A 19,825-nucleotide genomic window follows, 5' to 3' on the forward strand; every position below is an offset into this window, starting at 1 on the left:
ATTTCATCAAACACATTTTTATCCCCTTCTCTCTTTCTCCTTCTGTGCATGTGTGTTAAGTCACTTCAGTTGTGTCTGACTCTGCGACCCTACAGATTGTAGCCCACCTGTCCTTGGGATTCTCCAGGCAAGAATACTGGAGTGGGTTGCCTTTCCCTTCTCCAGGGAATTCTCCCAACCCTGGGCTTGAATGCATGTGTCTTACATCACTGGCATTGGCAGGCAGGTTCTTTACCATTAACACCACCTCAGAAGCCCATTTTTCTCTTTCTGAGACCCCTATAATGTGAATGTTGGTACAATTAAAATTATCCCAATGATGTAAAAACTGCTCTCATTTTTAAAATTTTGATTTTCCTTTTGTTGCTCTGATTGGTTGAGTTTCATCATTCCATTTTCTAGATCACTTATGCTTTATTTCTGTATCACTTAGTCTGTAATCATTTTTTCTAGTATTTTTTTAATCTGTATTTCAGTTATTAAATTCTTCATATCTGACTGTTTTTTTCTAGTTCTTAGTTAAAAATCTCACAGTGTTCATTTATTCTTTTCCTAATTCAGTTAACATTCTTATCACCAATGTTTTGAATTATTCATCTGGTAAAATGTTTATTTCTGTTCCATTATTCTTTTTTTCATTTTTTTAAATCTTCCTTTTTAAATTGAGATCTGTTCCATCACCTTTTCATTTTGTTTGATTTTCTCTGCTTCTATGAACTTAGGTGAAACAGTCACCTATTTCAGTCCCAAAGGGGTGTTCTTAAGTGGGAATATCCCTATAAAAACTGCACGTGCCCAGTATCTTTGGTGGGAGGGCTTGATTGGATGTGGATACAAGTCACGCCTTTCTTCATGGTGTGCTGAGAGCTGTCTCCTTGGTAGAGGTGGGGCTGGTGATGGAGAAGTTAGAGCTGGAGCCAAGTGTGAGACAAGATTCCCCCTTTGTCCAGTGACTACCACTGTCCTGTCAGGGCTGGGGTTTGATCCCAAGTCACTTACCCCTTAGGAGAAAAGTTATGACTCACCTAGAAAGCATAATAAAAAGCAGAGACATTACTTTGCCAACAAAGCTCCATCTAGTCAAGGTTATGGTTTTTCCAGTAGTCGTGTATGGATGTGAGAGTTGGACTATAAAGAAAGCTGAGCACTGAAGAATTGCTGCTTTTGAACTATGGTGTTGGAGAAGACTCTTGAGAGTCCCTTGGACTGCAACAAGATCCAACCAGTCAATCCCAAAGGGAATCAGTCCTGAATATTCATTTGAAGGACTGATGCTGAAGCCGAAACTCCAATACTTTGGCCCCCTGATGTGAAGAACTGACTCATTTGAAAAGACCCTGATGCTAGAAAAGATTGAAGGCAGGAGGAGAAGGGGATGACAGAGGATGAGATGGTTGGATGGCATCACCAACTCCATGGACAGGAGTTTGAGTGAACTCCGGGAGTTGGTGATGGACAGGGAGGCCTGGAGTGCTGCAGTCCATGGGGTCACAGAGTCAGACACGACTGAGTGACTGAACTGAACTGAACTTGATCCCAATTTGCTGGAGGAAGAGCCCTGGGGGCCAGGCCTGAGTGGTTCGGTTCCCTTTGTCTGGGTTTTCTCCTCTCTCAGCCCTGAGACCTTCATCCCAGAGGAGGGAAGTACTGAAGCAAGGAGGAACCTGTGTTGGACTCTCAGTTTGTGTCTGCTGCAAACAGAGGCCTGGGCTGTCTCCATCCTGCTGCCTGTGCAGGCACCAGCAGTTGTTTTGCTTGCTCTGCTCACATGCAGCCTCAGGTCCCCTTTGTCCTTCACAGTGATCATGGCTCCAGCCTCCACAGCCCCTGCCCTATTGTGGAGCCCAGGGCAGATTGGGCACACGTGAAATCCTGGTGACTGTTGTCAGAGTTCTGGGTTGCTTTTAAGGCACTGCTTGAGTACATGCCCACAGCTCTTCTGTTCATTCCAGTGTTTCTCTAACCGGCCAAGGGGGCTAATCTTCCCCGTATAGATTCCAAGGCTGGGATGCCCAATCAGTGGCTCGAACCACTCACTCCCCAGGGTGGGTCTCTGCTCACATAATCTTTTTTTCCTCTGAGCCCCTTCCCAGGGACACAAAATCTGACCTGATTGTTGATCTTCCCTTCCTATCCAATTACATGTGTATCTTTCTTACAATCTTCTCGCAAAGGAGTCTTTCTGCCCATTTCCAGTCAGCTTTCAGTGAAAACTGTGCCACAGGTAGATGTATTTTTGATGTGTCCACTGGGGGAGGTGAGTTCTACATCCTACTCTGCCATCTTGATCTACTCTCTTGATATATATTTTTGATAAAGCTCACTATTTCTTAGAAAATGTTACCATTTGACATGCATTGGAGTTCTCAGCACATTACATGTTTCAACACTGTAATACTATCAGGGGTCCCCAAGTTTCATTTCTCATTCTGCTCCCCACAATATCTTAACTTCTCAAGTATCTTCAATTATCAAGTATATATGGATGATGCACAGAATTTTATTTTCTGCTCAGTAATCTCTCCTAAGTTCCAGACTACAGCTTCTTAGTGGAAATCTTCACGTGGATGTCTACCAGATACATTAAACGTGACTGTCCAAACTTCTTCTGTATTCCTCATTTCAGTGAATTAGGTATCATGTTTCACCCAGCCCTTAAAACCAGGAACCTGAGGGCTAGTTTTGAGTTCTCCTCCTACCCACTTCCTATACTTAATTGATCATGGAGCCATGGCTGTAAAAATGTTATTTGTGGTGCTGTACTTGTTATAAAAATTCCATAGACACAAATCATGTGTTATTTGTTATGCAATACACAAATAGGAAAATATATGATTGGGAGATAAACTGTAACATGTGTATCAAATTTATTAGTACTAAAGTTGGGAAAAGCAGATAAAACTGTGATCCAGAGATAAAAGTGAATATACAGATTCATGTAGGAGCCAATGTCAACAGCATGTTGTGAGCTCAAGAACATGATCAATTTGGTCATATGTATAAGGCTTTTAATTTAATGAATAATATTTACAAAACCTTTTTTTTTTTTTAATTTTGTACTATATCCTAGGAAACTGCTTTTATTCTTATTATTTACTAAAAATTTCTGGTAGGAATTAAAGCAAATTACTGTATTTGGGGAAAGTTAAGTATAAAGATTTAATGCAATCAATCCAAACTAAAAGCATTATTTATATCAAGCCAAGCACTAGTCTGGGGCTTCCCTGGTAGCTCAGATGGTAAAAGAATCTGTCTAACTTCGTTGGTGACTCAGACAGTAAAGAATCTGCCCTCAATGTAGGAGACTCGGGTTTGACCCCTGGGTCGGGAAGATCCCCTGGAGAAGGAAATGGCAACCCACTCCAGTATTCTTGTCTGGAGAATTCCATGGACAGAGGAGCCTGGTGGGCTACAGTCCGTGGGGTTGGAAAGAGTCAGACTGACTGAGCCACTAAGCACAAGCACTACTTTATCTATGTAGTATTTTCAAGTGTCACTTGCTGAGTAATATACTCTTGATGAAAACATTAACTGTTTTCTTATTAAACAATTTTAAATAATATTTACAATTATTAAGACTTGAAAGTTTCAATTTACAGAAAGATAATTGGAATGTACTAAATAATAAAGTTTCAAAATATAAAGAGCAAAAGTCTACATAAATCCTAGAAAAATTTTGCAAATATCCATTAGAGTGAGAGATTTTAATACACATTTCACAATTATTGATAGTTGAAATAAAATTAACACAGTTTTAAAGAAGACCTGAAATTTGTAATTAAAAACTTGATTTATTGGAAATTATATTTCTATTAAAATATCACTTACCAAAACTGATTCAAGAAGAAATAACAACATGCCACCTACAAATAAATGTAAAAAACATGCATATAGGAAAAAGTACAAAATTTTATTAAAAATCATTATAAATAGTGCCTTCATAGATAAGAAGATGCTGTATCCTAAAGGTGACATTATCTCTAAGTTGATTAATAAATTTAATGTCATTCCAATGGGATTTTGAGGACTCTGAGTTTATAAAGATAAACTGAAAAGAAAAATTATAAGTTATAAAGCTAACTGAGGCCACGTGGCATTGACTCAGAAATAAGTAAGTACCAGTGGAATGAGACAGATATCAGAAACAGATTTAAATTTGACTCACAAAATTACCACCAGGAGCACTAGGGAGTGAATAGACCAGTGAATACATATAGTTTATTTATTGTGGATCTTTAAAAAATAAATGAAATGGGCTGCCTACTGCATATCCAACATCAAAATTGTTTGTTCATAGATGAAAAGCTTTAATGCTTATGTTAAAATGGAAAAATTTTTAAAGGGAGACAATTATATGAAACAGTATTTCATAAAAGAGCCAGCAGAAATGATCCATACACATATGAGAGATATTAAACTTCATTAGGAATCAGTCAGACTGTAAAGATCATTTTATTATACTAGTTGGGCAAAATGTAAGTCTTGTAATTTCCAAAATTGGATTAATAAAGACTCTTACACATTTCTGATGGGAGTATAATTTGGCATAGAAATTGATTGCATCTTGAAAACATGGATCTTTCAATAATCTATAACAATTTCACTGTGTTGTTGTTGTTCAGTCACCCAGTCATGTCCAACTCTTTGTGACCTCATGGACTGCAGCACGCCAAGCTTCCCTGTCCCTTACCATCTGCCAAGGTTTGCTCAAGTTCATGTCCATTGCATTGGTGATGCCATTCAGCCATCTCATCCTCTGATGTCCTCTTCTCCTTCTGCCCTCCATCTTTCCCAGCATCAGCGAATTTTCCAACGAGTTGGCTATTCACATCAGATGACCAAAATACTGGAATTTCAGCTTCAGCATCAGTCTTTCCAACAAGTATTCAGGGTTGATTTCCCTTAAGATTGACTGGTTTGATTGCCTTACTGTCCAAGGGACTTTTAAGAGTCTTCTTCAGTCCTCTTAGCACATTTCTAAGGCATCAATTCTTTGGTATTCTGCCTTCTTTATGGCCCAGCTCTCATAACCATACATGACCACTGGGAAGACTATAGCCTTGACTATATGGACTTTCCTTGGCAGAGTAACGTCTCTGCTTTTTAGCACATTAAGTTTGTCGTAGCTTTCCTGCCAAGAAGCAATTGTCTTCTGATTTCATGGCTGCAGCCACCATCCACAGTAATTTTAGAGCCCAAGAAGAGGAAATCTGTTACTGCTTCCACCATTTCTGCTTCTATTTGCTGTGAAGTGATGATGGGACCAGATGCCATGATCTTAGATTTTTAATCTTTAGTTTTAAGCAAGCTCTTTCACTCTCCTCCTTCACCCCCTTCAAGAGGCTGTTTAGTTCCTCTTCACTTTCTGCCATTAGAGTGGTATCATCCACAAATCTGAGGTTGTTGATGTTTCTCCCACCTATCTTGATTCCAGCTTGTAACTTATCCAGCCCAGCATTTCTCATGATGTGCTCAGCGTATAGGTTAAATAAACACCAGACAGCCCTGTCGTACTCCTTTCTCAATACTGAACCAATCAGTTGTTCCATGTCCAGTGCTAACTCTTGCTTCTTGACCCACATACAGGTTTCTCAGGAGACAGGTAAAATAGTTTGGTGTTATCTCTTTAAGAGCTTTCCACAGTTTGTTATGATCCACACAGTCGAAAGTTTTAGCATAGTCATTGAAACAGAGGTAGATGTTTTTCTGGAATTCTGTAGCATTCTCTATGATCCAACAAATGTTGGCAATTTGATCTCTGGTTCCTCTGTCTTTTTTAAACCCAGCTGGGACATCTGGAAATTCTTGGTTCGCATAATGCTGATGCCTAGCATGCAAGATTTTAAGCATGACCTCACTAGCATGGGAGATTAGTGTAATTGTCTGATGGTTAACACATTCTTTAGCACTACCCTTCTTGGGAATTGGGATGGGGATTGACCATTTCCAGTCCTGTGGCCACTGCTGGGTATTCCAGGTTTTCTGACATATTGAATGCAACACCTTGATGGCATCATCCTTTAGGGTTTTGAATAGTTCTACACGAATTCCATCGCATCTACTAGCTTTATTAACAGCAGTGCTTCCCAAGGCCCACTTGACTTCACTCTCCAGAACATCTGGCTCTGGATGGCTGACCACACCATCATGGTTATCTGGTTCATTAAGATCTTTTTTGTACAGTTCTTCTGTGTATCTTTCCATCTCTTTTTGATCTCTTCAGCGTCTACTAGGTCTCTACTGTTTCTGTCGTTTATTGTGCCCATCCTCCCTTGCTTTTCACTTCTCTTCTTTCTTCAGCTTGCAAAGCCTTCTCAAATAACCACTTCGCCTTCTTGCTTTTCTTTTTCTTTGGGGTGGTTTTGTTTGCTGCCTCTGGTACAATATTACAGACCTCTGTCCATCGTTCTTCAGGCACACTGTTAACTAGATCTAATCCCTTTAATCTATTTGTTATCTCTACTGCATATTCATAGGGGATTTGATTTAAGTTGTAGCTGGCTGGCCTAGTGGGTTTCTTAGTTTTCTTTAGTTTAAGCCTGAATTTTGCTATGAGAAACTGATGATCTGAGTCACAGACAGCTCCACATCTTGTTTTTGCTGACTGTATACAGCTTCTCCAACTGCGGCTACAAAGAATGTAATTGACTGATTTGGATATTGACCATTTGGTGATGTCCGTGTGTAAAGTTGTCTCTTGTGTTGTTGAAAAAGAGTGTTTGCTATGACCAGTGCTTTCTCTTGGCAGAATTCAGTTAGCCTTTGCCCTACATCATTTTGTTCTCCAAGGCTTGTTACTCCAGGTATTTCTTGACTTCCTACTTTTGCATTCTAATCCCAACTGATGAATTGAACATTTTGTGTGTGTGTGTGTGTGTGTGTTAGTTCTAGGAGGTCTTTTAGGTCTTCATAAAACTGATCAACTTCAGCTTCTTCAGCATTGGTGGTAGGGGCATAGACTTGAATTACTGTGATGTTGAATGGCTTGCTTTGGAAATGAACTGAGATCATTCTGTCATTTTTGAGGTTGCACCCCAGTAGTTCATTTCAGACTCTTTTGCTGACTGTGAGGGCTACTCCATTTCTTCTAAGAAATTCTTGCCCACAGTGGTAGATATAATGGTCATCGGAATTCAATCCGTCCATTCCCATCCATTTTAGTTCACTGATTCCTAAGAGGTCAATGTTTATTCTTATCATCTCCTGTTTGACCATGTCCAGTTTACCTTGATTTATGGACCTAAGATTCCAGGTTCCTATGCAAAACTGTTCTTTGCAGCATTGGATTTTACTTTCATCACCAGACACATCCACAGCTGAGGGTCGTTTCTGCTTTGGCCCGGTCACTTCATTCTTTCTGGGGCTATTAGTTCTTGTCGTCCACTCTTCCCCAGTAGCATATTAGACACCTTCAGACCCAGGGGACTCATCTTTCAGTGTCATATCTTTTTGTCCTTTATGCAGTTCATGAGGTTTTCATGGCAAGGATACTGGGGTGGTTAGCCATTCCCTCCTCCAGTGGATCATGTTTTGTCAGAACTCTCTGCTATGATCCGTCCATACTGGGTGGCCCTACATGGCATGGTTCATAGCTTCATAGAGTTATGCAAGCCCCTTCACCACAATAAGGCAGTGATCTGTGGAGGAGCAATTTCACTATACTGTGTGTATAAAATCTGAAAATAGCCCAGAATTTCCTCACAAAGAAATGGATAAATAAAATTGTGATTTTTTGAAGAATAAAATAGTATAGAATTTTGAAAGTAGACATAGGTTATAATAATGTTAAAACTCTTAAACAAAGGGGAGGAGATGAAGTCAGGAGAAAAGAAAGGAAATGAAAGGGACACATTCAAATAGCTGTTATCCCTTAAGAGGAAGCAAAAGGGATGAGATAGAGAATAAGCACATAGATTTTGATAAGTTTGATCGTATTCCAGTTCTTGGGTTGGGTGGTTGGGTTCATAGGTTTTCACTTTGTTGTGAACTTCATAGCTTTTACATGTATACTGAACACTTTCCTTTGTATAAATTGAATGCAATTATGTAATATAAACAATCTAAAAATAATGTAAAATGCATTTCACTTGCATATTTCTAACCCATCAACATTACCAATGCACAACAGAACTTTCATACATATTTAATAAATCAAAGGATGAGAAATTAAAACACATTTTGAATATGAATATTCATTTGAGAAAGACTTCAAAATGCCCATGAAAAGGAGGGCAAAACAGTGTGGAACAATCAAGTATTTTGATATACAGCACAAAGCCCAAGTTAAATGTAAAAGAAAGTTTATGACTGAGAGGCATTTCTTAGACCACTGAATCCACTCAGCCAGATGTCATTTCACTTTCAGGTAAAAAGAACTATGCAGTTCTTTGTATTTATAGTCTTCAAATCTCGTTCTTAGAGCCAGAAGACCAAGGCCAAACAGAAATAAATATCACCAAAATCTAAGCGGTAGAATCTATTTGTAAAATACATAACAGGAAATTCAGTTCATAAAACAACACTTTCAGGCAGAGGTCATTAGAATTTTAAGATTATTGGCAATTATCAAACACTCTTCCAAATTACTAAAGAGCTAACTTGCTTTTAGGTAGAGCGAAATTCTCCATACCGGAATATCAATTACCCCACTTTTATTTTAGATTGACAAAGGGAAATTAAAACTAATTACTGTATTTGTGTGGGTGCTACAATTTGTCGAAGGCTTGTAAAGGAATAATGTTAAACTGATAATTCAGAGAAAAAGCCTTTATCACATGGATACATTTCTTTTGGGCAATTTAGCAAATATGTGATTGTTTTACATGAAACTCTTGGCTAAACCAGAGAAAGAGCTATATTACAGTCTAAAAATACACTTCTCAAACGAATCACCTAACATGGCAAGATTTTTCTCATCATCACCAAGCAAGACTTCATTACATAATTTAGTGTTTTAGAATCCTTCTCCACAGCCAGGCTACCTTGGTTCAAATCTTGGCTCTAGAACAACCACATGTATGCTTTTGGGAAAGTTTCTTAATTCTTCTGTGCCTTAGTCTCTTCATCTGAAAATGGGAAATAATACAGCACTTAATTCATAGAATTATTATTAGAATTGATGTTCACATGGTAGAAAACTCAATAAATAATTATTTCCTAAATATTTTCCTGGTATTATAGTAAATAAGATAATTTTATAATAAAATAAGACCCTGATGCTGGGAAAGACCAAAGGCAGATGAAGAAGAGGGTGACAGAGGATGAGAGGACGGAACCACCAGTTCAATGGACATGAACTTGGGCAAACTCTGGGAGATGATGAGAGACAGGGAATCCTGGCATGCTGCAGTCCATGGGGTTGCAGACTTGGACATGAATTAGTGACCGAAAAACAACAAATTATAATAAAAAGAGATAATATGTAAAATAGCATCAATTATCCTTGAGTCTTTATTTATATTCCCAGATACAGGGCTTGGCATATGGTGGACACTTGAATAAACATATTTGGGCATGTTGTTCCTCAATTTTTCAATGAAATCTTTTTTGACAACCTATTTACACTGACTGAAGAAAGAGAGCACTGAGGAATGGTTGGGGCTAGGCGTAAGGCCAAAGTCACATAACACTCCTCAAGAAGCTTCTGGAGCTTCCCCAGTGGCTTAGTCCTAAAGAATCTGCCTGTAGTGTAGGAGACTCAGGAGATGCAAGTTCGATCCCTGGGTTGGGAAGATCCTCTAGAGAAGAAAATAGCAACCCACGCCAGTATTCTTGCTTGGAAAATCCCATGGCCAGAGGAGCCTGGTAGGCTACAGTCCATGGGGTCACAAAAAAGTTGGACATAACTGAACATGTATACACAGACACCAGTCACTGTACTGGGCTCAGTAAACAAAAGTCCAGTTTGGGTGATGGTGTTGTAGACACAGGTGAGAAAACATAAGGATATTATTTAAGAGAATTTGCAATCATTAAGGTTTTATTTAAAAATAATTTTCCAGAAATTTTGAAAAATTTTAGTTCACTGACAGTAGGAAAGGAGTTGCACATTTTCTCCTCTATCATCTGCTCTCTGGGCTGGGAAACAAATTGCCTTTTTCCCAGATTTATTTGTGATATAGTCACGTAAGAGATGAGTCAAAAGGAAAACCCTTTCCTGCGGAGCTCTGCACAGCTGTCTCTAGAAGGGAGAACAGTTGCTTTCATTGCTAGCATTTAGAATTATTCTGGCCAACAATGTAATTCTTTTTATCTTTCCTCCCTTTTTTTTTTCCTAATTAGAAGTTATTCTCAATTGCTAGCAGCAGAGACACTAATTTTATAGAGCTTTAGAGTGTTAATGGAAAAATGACATCTAATAAACTATTAAAAAGATTAATTTATGGAGGGAATCTTAGTGAGAATTTGCAGTTACATAAACTCAATTTTTCTTCCACTTAGCACTTTCTGTATAGAATGTGTGTAAAGTTAAACTTACGTGGTATTAAAAGTGAGTGTGTACCTGTCCACACTGTATGGCTATTCATGGTATTGACTTTAATGGTATGCTCGGCTGGATTAAATTTTAGTACAAAGTGAATTTAATACCTAGGATTGCTTATACTATTTCCTGAGGTTAAGCTAGTTCCTCTTAAAAAAAGTCTGGTCATGCAGATATTGAATTCAATGTTTGTTCACTTTTAATCGAGGTTTTATGACTGCTTGGTCTTTAAAAAGCTATTCCACATGAAAATAGCATCCCCTTCTCCCTTCCTCCTCTACAGCCACCAACCCAGGAAAAGAGGGATTTTAAATTGTTTCAAAATATTATGATACGGCACGGGCTGGCTTTCACATCTTACAAGTTGAAACAGGCCTTTGCTAACTTGCAATAGGCCGTGAAATAATTACGTTGTGTGCTAAATGGCACTTTTCAGTTTTCATTTGTGCTTCAACACTCAGTTTTCAGTAGATCATTTAGGGAAGATCAGCATATTCTTTGGAAATGAAAAACACACCCCAGGTCAGGGCAGCACTGCCTGATGGGAAAAGAATGCAGCCCACAAAGGTGGTCTTTGTGAGACGTGTCGACGAGCCGGAGTCTGGACCAGAACTGGCAGGCTCACAGCTTCCCCTAGTGACTGCCCCTGAAATACTAAACTCATCTGTGTTGGAAGGTGTAGATTTAAGGAAACAAGTAGGCTTTTAAGACACCTGCCCCCTCCTCCAGAACAAGGATTAATTTCACACATTTAGATGAACTCCTTCAGCAAAGGAGTTTGATGCTGTGCAATGGATTTGGATGAAGGACCATAGAGCTTGTTGACTTCTTTTTTTAATGAGACTAGAACCCCTCAAGTTCAAAGTGATCACTGGAATCATAGGAACATTGACAACTTCTAGAAATGAACTGAGGACCCCAATCGGATTATTCTTTGTTGTGAGTCTTGGGCTGTTTTATCAAGAGAGACAGCTACTGCATTTCAGACTTGGTATTCATTTCTTCAGGCCTGTTTTGAAAATGAGATACTTTGAAGTTCTATAACTTAAATGAAAAATGACATTACTAGTATTTGAGAATATTTTTTCCTTGAAAAAAATCTTAGGGATTTACACCTTATCTAAGTACCACGTTGAATTCCTTTCCCACTTTTACCTCACACAACAGGCAGCCTGCCAAGGGCAGCAAGGAGCTGAATGATCTAAACTGTCACATTTGATTTTAAATAAGGGTCAAATTCTTATTTCTAGTTCTTTCTTTTTGATTCCAATTCTTATGGCATCATTTAAATTCTTTTTGTCATTTTAAAATATGTTTCTCTCAATTTATAATTACCACCCTTCCAGCCACACTGGAATCTGCAGGAATATTCTGCATTAGATTTATGAGGCAACAAACATCTTTAGCACCTCATTCTTGAGGGAATTCAAAATATTTTAATGCATTGAATTATTATGTCATTGCCGTACTGTGGGAAAGAGAAGTGATAAATAGCATTCTTATTTACAGAGGAGGAAAGAAGGAATGAATCTTTTCTATCACTTGGTGGTGAATTGGAGCTAATGGATATCACTCTGCTCTACAATTCCACAGAACAATTCGGCATTTTGTGAAAAAGATCTGTTATTTTCTTCTTTTCTCTCTTGTTTATCATTACATGTAGATTTTTCTTAGTTTCGAAAGGGTGCATGCATCCCAGTGTTCACGGCAGCCCTAATTAGCCAAGACATGGAAGCACCCTACATGTCTATTGACAAATGAATGGATAAAGAAAATGTGGTACATATATACAATGGAATATTATTCAGCTATAAAAAAGAGGAAATAATGTCATTTGCAGCAACATGGATAGACCTGAAGATTATCATACTAAGTGAAGTAAGCCAAATAGAGAAAGACAAATATCATATGATATTGCTTGTACAAGGAATCTTAGTTGTTATTAAAATACATTGATACATTATTGACTCTTTTCTTTAAGTTTCTGTAATAATGATGCACTATATAGTCAGTATGTGTAAGGGCTTTACATTTTGCAAGTACTCTCAAATCCATTGTGCTGCTACTTTTACCCCTTACTATCCCCAGAGGTGGTGAATAATATCCAGTATCAGGACACTTCTCTATGGCAGAAGGGAGACACAGAGTTCCAGAATTCTGATTTCAAAATCTCTCCCCTTTCCTCTCTTTACAGCTTCCTTTTGTGTTCAATAACAAAGTATTACTTCTGGGCAATTCCCTGGTGGTCCTGTGGGCAGGACTTTCCTACCTGGGGATGGATTCAATCCTTAATGGAGATCTAGGATCCCCAAAGCCAAGCCAAAAAAAAAGCAGAGCCAAAAAAAAAGTGCTACAAAGTTTAATTTGTCATGTTTACATTTTTCCATCTTTAAGAATGTAGAGCCAGTTACTAGGAAGTATCAGCTGGAAGGATATATAAAATGTCCTGACCCCCCGGGGACACATTTGCCTACAAAGAACAAACTTTGTTACTCTTCTTAGCCAGAGACTATGGGGAAACAGTGGAAACAGTGTCAGACTTTATTTTGGGGGCTCCAAAATCACTGCAGATGCTGACTGCAGCCATGAAATTAAAAGGCGCTTACTCCTTGGAAGGAAAGTTATGACCAACCTAGATAGCATATTGAAAAGCAGAGACATTACTTTGCCAACAAAGGTTCCGTCTAGTCAAGGCTATGGTTTTTCCAGTGGTCATGTATGGATGTGAGAGTTGGTCTTTGAAGAAGGCTGAGTGCTGAAGAATTGATGCTTTTGAACTGTGGTGTTGGAGAAGACTCTTGAGAGTCCCCTTGGACTGCAAGGAGATCCAACCAGTCCATTCTGAAGGAGATCAGCCTTGAGATTTCGTTAGAAGGAATGATGCTAAAACTGAAACTCCAGTACTTTGGCCACCTCATGAGAAGATTTGATTCATTGGAAAAGACTCTGATGCTGGGAGGGATTGGGGGCAGGAGGAGAAGGGGACTACAGAGGATGAGATGGCTGGATGGCATCACTCACTTGATGGATGTGAGTCTCAGCGAACTCCAGGAGTTGGTGATGGACAGGGAGGCCTGGCGTGCTGGGATTCATGGGGTCACAAAGAGTCGGACATGACTGAGCGACTGAACTGAACTGAACTGATATATTAAAATATTATTTTCTTGGAAGAACTGAGATCTATGGTCTCTCTTAATTTTAAAGAGGTCCATAATATTCTGTTCTTATAAAAACCGTTCTTGAAATCAAAGTTTCTAGAAATTCTCTGTCTACATTTATCAACTGCCACACCATCAGCATTCTTAGAGTGGAGTTACAGACCATTTGGTGAAGAATTTGCCAGGCTTGGTCTTATTGAATAGATATCAGCTTAAAGGAATGCAGAAAACAAAGTCTTGTGTAAGATTTTTCAATTCTCTTTTTTAAGATAACAATTAAAGCAAGAACATAATAGGTGTAGACTTTCATCCATTCCTTGGTTTTCATAACAGAGATCCTAAGGTCTTTCTGTTCATTCACTGTTCAGTCAAGATCCCAGAGACTCTCATAGGATTAATCCACTTGCTTGGATATGGCTAAAAGGATAAGTGAATCCTGTAAGAGCTGACTTTTAAGGAAGACCTGTCTTTTTCAAATACCAAGGTACATTCCTAGGATGCATCACATGCACAAAAATATTCTGAAAATGGTAGTTAGTTTTTTTCTTTAATAACATACCACCAGCACCATTTACACCATTTAAGATATCTGTTCCATTTCCTCCCAAATCTCCTCCTATGCTGGGGTGTCTCTAAAAGGAGCTGGCCCTTTCACAGGACAGAGGCTGGGAACCAGACATGCTGTATCTTCCTGGCAATGGTAGTGCATGAGCAGGAGAGGGCAATTTAAAACATTTTTTTTTTTTTTTTTCCTGAAAGAGACTTCTGCATTTGTTAGAAAAGTAAGTGCAAAATGGGGCATAAATTTAGGGAGTGCCGAGTAACTGGTAGGAGGAAATTGAAGAAGAAGGAATGGAGATAGTCACAAAGCTCTGAAAAAAAAAAAAAAATAGAGAAAGTGAGCTCCAGAAAGTTTGAAATTGATTCAAAACAACATAGAAGATTCAGCCTAAGACTGCTGCTGCTGCTGCTAAGTCGCTTCAGTCATGTCCGACTCTGTGCGACCCCATAGATGGCAGCCCACCAGGCTCCCCCGTCCCTGGGATTCTCCAGGCAAGAACACTGGAGTGGGTTGCCATTTCCTTCTCCAATGCATGAAAGTGGAAAGTGAAAGTGAAATCACTCAGTTGCATCCGACTCATAGCGACCCCATGGACTGCAGCCTACCAGGCTCCTCCGTCCATGGGATTTTCCAGGCAAGAGTACTGGAGTGGGGTGCCATTGCCTTCTCCCAGCCTAAGACTACACGGGTTTATTGTAAGCAATCCCAGGAATGGCTAAGAGCTATTTATTTAAGCCAGAATGTATGACTATGACAAAATGGTTAAAAAAATGAAATCATTCTATGGGTTGAGAAATTCTTATACTTTGTTTATATAATAAAGTATAAATCATCACCTTTTAAATACTAAATTAAAATTAGTAATTAATTACTAATTACTAAAAGTGGAATTCAAATATGACCTGACAGCTCTCCCTCATCAAAGTGTTGCTGGTTGCTTTTGGTCAGTCTAGAAAAATAACTGGAAGCCTCTTTCCTGAAAGTCTTTACTTGCACAAATCATTATTCTTGGCCTATCAATTTGGTTTGCCAAAGTGATTTTTAAGAATAACCCATGAAAACCAGTATGATCAAAGGCTTTGCTGCCGCCAAGGAGCCCTGTAGGTTTCCATCCACAGCTCTGTAGGCCACATCTGTAACCATCACTTGGTCACCATAAACAGCAGAGTCCCAAGGCAGCAATCGACCTATGTCTCTTGAACTCCTTAAATTGGTTTTTTGCCTTTTGGCTCACTCTACCACAGTTTTGTTACAGTTTTGTTTCAATTTTCAGGGACACATAGTTCTCCAAAAGCTCTTTGGTAATCAGTGATAGTTTAGAGATTTCTCAATTCTGTTTTGTCATTCCAATATCTTCTTCTCTTTATCTTCCAGAAAGTTGTAAAAAAATTCACTATTGGTAGTACCACTACATTCTTTGCCTAATATTATTATTGATCTTGTTTTTGTATTTAAAAATAGTCTCTCCTTTCAAGCAACTTTCAGATACAAAGTGATATCAAGTTGTGGACTTTACTGGCTAACATGACTTGGACTTCCTAGGTGGCACAGTGGTAAAGAATCTGCTTTACTACAAAAGCAAGAGAGGAGAATTTGATCCCTAGGCCTGGAAGATCCCCTGGAGAAGAAAATGGAAACCTAGTCTAATATTCTTGCCTGGAAAATTCCATGGTCAGAGGCACCTGGCAGGCTACAGTCCATGGGGTCACGAAGAATTGGACACAACTGAGCACACACACACACACACGCTAGTGCATATGACATGGAAATTCTAAAATATGATACATTCTGATCCTTGATAGTTTAAAATATTTTTCCTGTAAAGTCATTTAGTTATGGTGTCTTTTTTGAAGGAAATTTGACAATTTGTTCTAATACTTAACATTTTAATTGATTCTCAGTTTCCAATTCTCAAGGCAAACCATAATTTATATTCTGAATTTATAGCCTCCTAAAATATAGGAGAAGGCAATGGCACCCCACTCCAGTACTCTTGCCTGGAAAATCCCATGGATGGAGGAGCCTGGTAGGCTGCAGTCCATGGGGTCACGAAGAGTCGGACACGACTGAGCGACTTCACTTTCACTTTTTACTTTCATTCATTGGAGGAGGAAATGGCAACCCACTCCAGTGTTCTTGCTTGGAGAATCCCAGGGACGAGGGAACCTGGTGGGCTGCCATCTATGGGGTCGCACAGAGTCGGACATGACTGAAGTGATATAGCAGCAGCAGCAGCAGCAAAATATAGCCATTTTAAAGGAATTGACATAAAGTTATATATAGTATTCTTTTACAGTTATTAATCTTTTATTTACAGTCATACTTATTTGTCACTGTTATTTTTATCTTTATTATGGACAATGTTAAACATACAAAAACTGAGAGTCTAATCAGCTCTCCACGTGCTTGTCAATTAGCATCAACAATTATTGACTCAGCAAACTTAATTCATCTCTACTTAATTTCATTCTCTGTGGAGTGACATTAAGAGCCAAGTTGTGACAGCACTTTGTAAGTATTTTAGCATGTAACTTCAAAAGATGACAAATTTAAAAACCACTATCCACTAACATTATCACATCTGAAAAGATTGTTAACAGCATCACGTATCTCATAATTGTAGAATCTGCCAAAATAGCTTTATTATTAGTTGCATGTGCTGATTATGCTTTCAGTCAATAAATTTCCCTGTGTTTTGTTTCAGCTTTTCTGATTGTAACCCCATGAGATGACCATGTCATTGCCTTTGTCCCTTGTTACAGACTGAATAGTGATACTCCCAAAATCCATATGTTAAAACCCCTAACCTCCAAGATGACTGCATTTGGAGGCAGGACCTAAAAAGGGAAGCTATAAGGTTAGGGCCTTAATCTGACAGGACACAGTCTTTGTAAGAAGAAGAGACAAAACAAAAATAAAAATTAATAGCTATTCATATCGTCTCCATGTTTGCTGATGCAAAGCCACCTTTTATAGCTGTCTCCCTAAAGCCCAGTGGGCATGCTGGTACATCATTAATCTGTGATGAAACAAATACTATTATAAGAGTGAGTTATCCTTAGAGATGAGTTTATTTAAGTATCCTGTCCTTTATTCTCTGCTTAGTTTTCATTTTGAAATTACTCTTGCTATTTCTATGTTAAAATATTTTTTTTATTTTATGTACTGATGGTGGATTATTATTTTATTGATTTATCTTATTTTTTTAAATCTATGTCCAAACCTAGAAAACAATGTACTGATAGTTTATTGATCCTAATTAAATGATTTTTAATGCTAGAAAAATAAAACACCACACACACACACACACACACACACACACACACAAAAAACAAGAGGGAAAGATACCAGAGAACTCTGTCTCATTTCACACACAGAAAAAAGGTCAGTGCGGACACAGGGAGGAGGCGGCTGTCTTTAAGTCAGGAAGAGCTTCAGGAGACACCAACCCTGATGACACCTTGACCTTGAACTTCCGGTCATCAGTCGTTTTGGCCACCTGGTCGGTGGCATTTTGTTAATGCAACCCGAGCCAACTAAAACACCCCTTGGGTCCCCTGTATTTCAATGTATGAGGAGTGAGAGCTAGAAGTTCACCAATTATCAGTCTATTGCCCCTCACTTCCCAGTCCAACTTCATTGCATGACTTTTGATCCTGGAACATATTTTCTTTGACAAGTGAGCATGATGTCAGGCTTTATCAGTACCAGGTGCCAAAGGGATCCTAAAAGAGAAAGAAGCTCTGCCTCCTGGTCCTAGGCTGATCTTTGGCCATCTTCTGCAGTGCCACCTCCCTGGGGTGACCTCGCTGGCACCCTCTGGGCAGTTTTGCAGTAAGTTCTGGGACACAGCCCCTCCCGTTGGACAGTTTCTCAATCACCCCAGAGAGTGGTTTCCCAGTGAGCTCCCCTGACTGAGTCTCCTCTTTGACAACGTCCTCTGAGATCCCATAAGAAAGATTCTCAACCAGCTCCTTAACGTGAAGGATCTTAGTGACTCGACGTTCGGTGTGCCTGGACATACTCTCTCCAGTGAGATCTAGATCTCATCACTGATTGGGAATCTTTTCCAGATTTGTTCCTTTTTGAGTTTTCTGTTTTAACCCCCATAGGAAGCAGCTTTTCCCTGTCTCTGCTACTTACTCTATTATTTAGGATTCTCTGTACCCCATAGTCTCTAATCTCTCATCACAGTAGTCTTGAGGTATAGCAAATAATTTTTTATGTTAAATATTTCCTACCCAAATCACTACAGGGTTTCTCTCAACGGTACTCGGACTGATGTGAAAGACTTAATCCTATGCAAATTCAGTTTTTGTTTCTTTGTTGTATTTTTTTTTTTGGTTTGATTTACACATGCATCATTAGATACATGGTGTCTGGATTTCTCTCTCTCTGTGATATTTGCAGTCATTTATCACTACCCTTTCATAAATTTATTAAGGTTTACAAAAGGTTTGAAAACTGACTTTCTTTCATTTCCCAGTTTTACTGAGGTATAATTAAATAAAATTGTAAGATGTTTAAAATGTATAACATGATGATTTAATATAATATAAATTTTGAAAGAATTCCCATCATGTTAATAAACACATCCATCACCTCAATTTACAATTTGCATATTTATTTGAGAACTCAAGTTATCCTCTTTCAGCAAATTTTAATTATACACTACAGTGTTATTAAGATATTCTAATTTTATTATTCCTTTTTGTAATAAGTAACTGGAAAACTTTTATACAATAGAAACATCCCTTTATCAACTATTTAATTATTCTGAAATTCAGATGATACAAAAATAAAAGATATAATAAATGCATAATTGCATCTTATGTTTCCTTCTCCCTTGATTAACTTGTAAAACCATATCTTATTTCATTTTCAAAATAATAATGAAATTATTATTATTATTTCTCTCATTAGCATTCCTCAAATCATCTGTTTGTTTTGTATCATTGTGAATTCATGGAAATAAATGTACTTGACATGTTCTCGTGTCTTTATTAATGTCCTAACAGTCCCAACTTTGTTCCCTTGTTCATTTGGCCTTTTTAAAAGCTGCTTCAGAGTCCTTATTTTCTGCTATGACAAGATATTCCATACTTATCTTGTATGTTTTCTCCTTTAAATCTAGAATCCATGATTTATCTAAAAGACATTGTTATCTTCAGTAGGGAGTGATACTGAGACTCCTAAATCCAGGCCCTTAGGGTACTTATTACTCTGAGTTTAGTCTAGATATTTTCAGTCTTCAAACTAGGAAATAGGTATTTAAGAGAAAACATATCTTGACTTTATACTGCTATTTCCACTTTAAACTCCAATTTAAATTACTTTTTTGATGTTATTTGCATATTTCTTTTATACTAAAATCTTGAATCCTAGAGGATATTAGCAAGATTATTCTATGTTTTGAAACATTCTCCCCATTCATCTCTCATCTTTTATGGTTATACTTTATCTACCTTGCCAGGACATTGAACAGTTTCTATTTTCTGGAAAGCTTTTATTAGCAATGAGTATTGAATTTTGGCCAAGTTTTTTTCTGCATCTCTGAAGACATATTTGTAATTTGTCTTCTTAGATTGATTATCATTGTGTATTATGGAAAGACTTCCTAATATT

This window comes from Bos taurus, chromosome 9, assembly GCF_002263795.3.
Source record: "Bos taurus isolate L1 Dominette 01449 registration number 42190680 breed Hereford chromosome 9, ARS-UCD2.0, whole genome shotgun sequence".
Classification (NCBI taxonomy): domain Eukaryota; kingdom Metazoa; phylum Chordata; class Mammalia; order Artiodactyla; family Bovidae; genus Bos; species Bos taurus.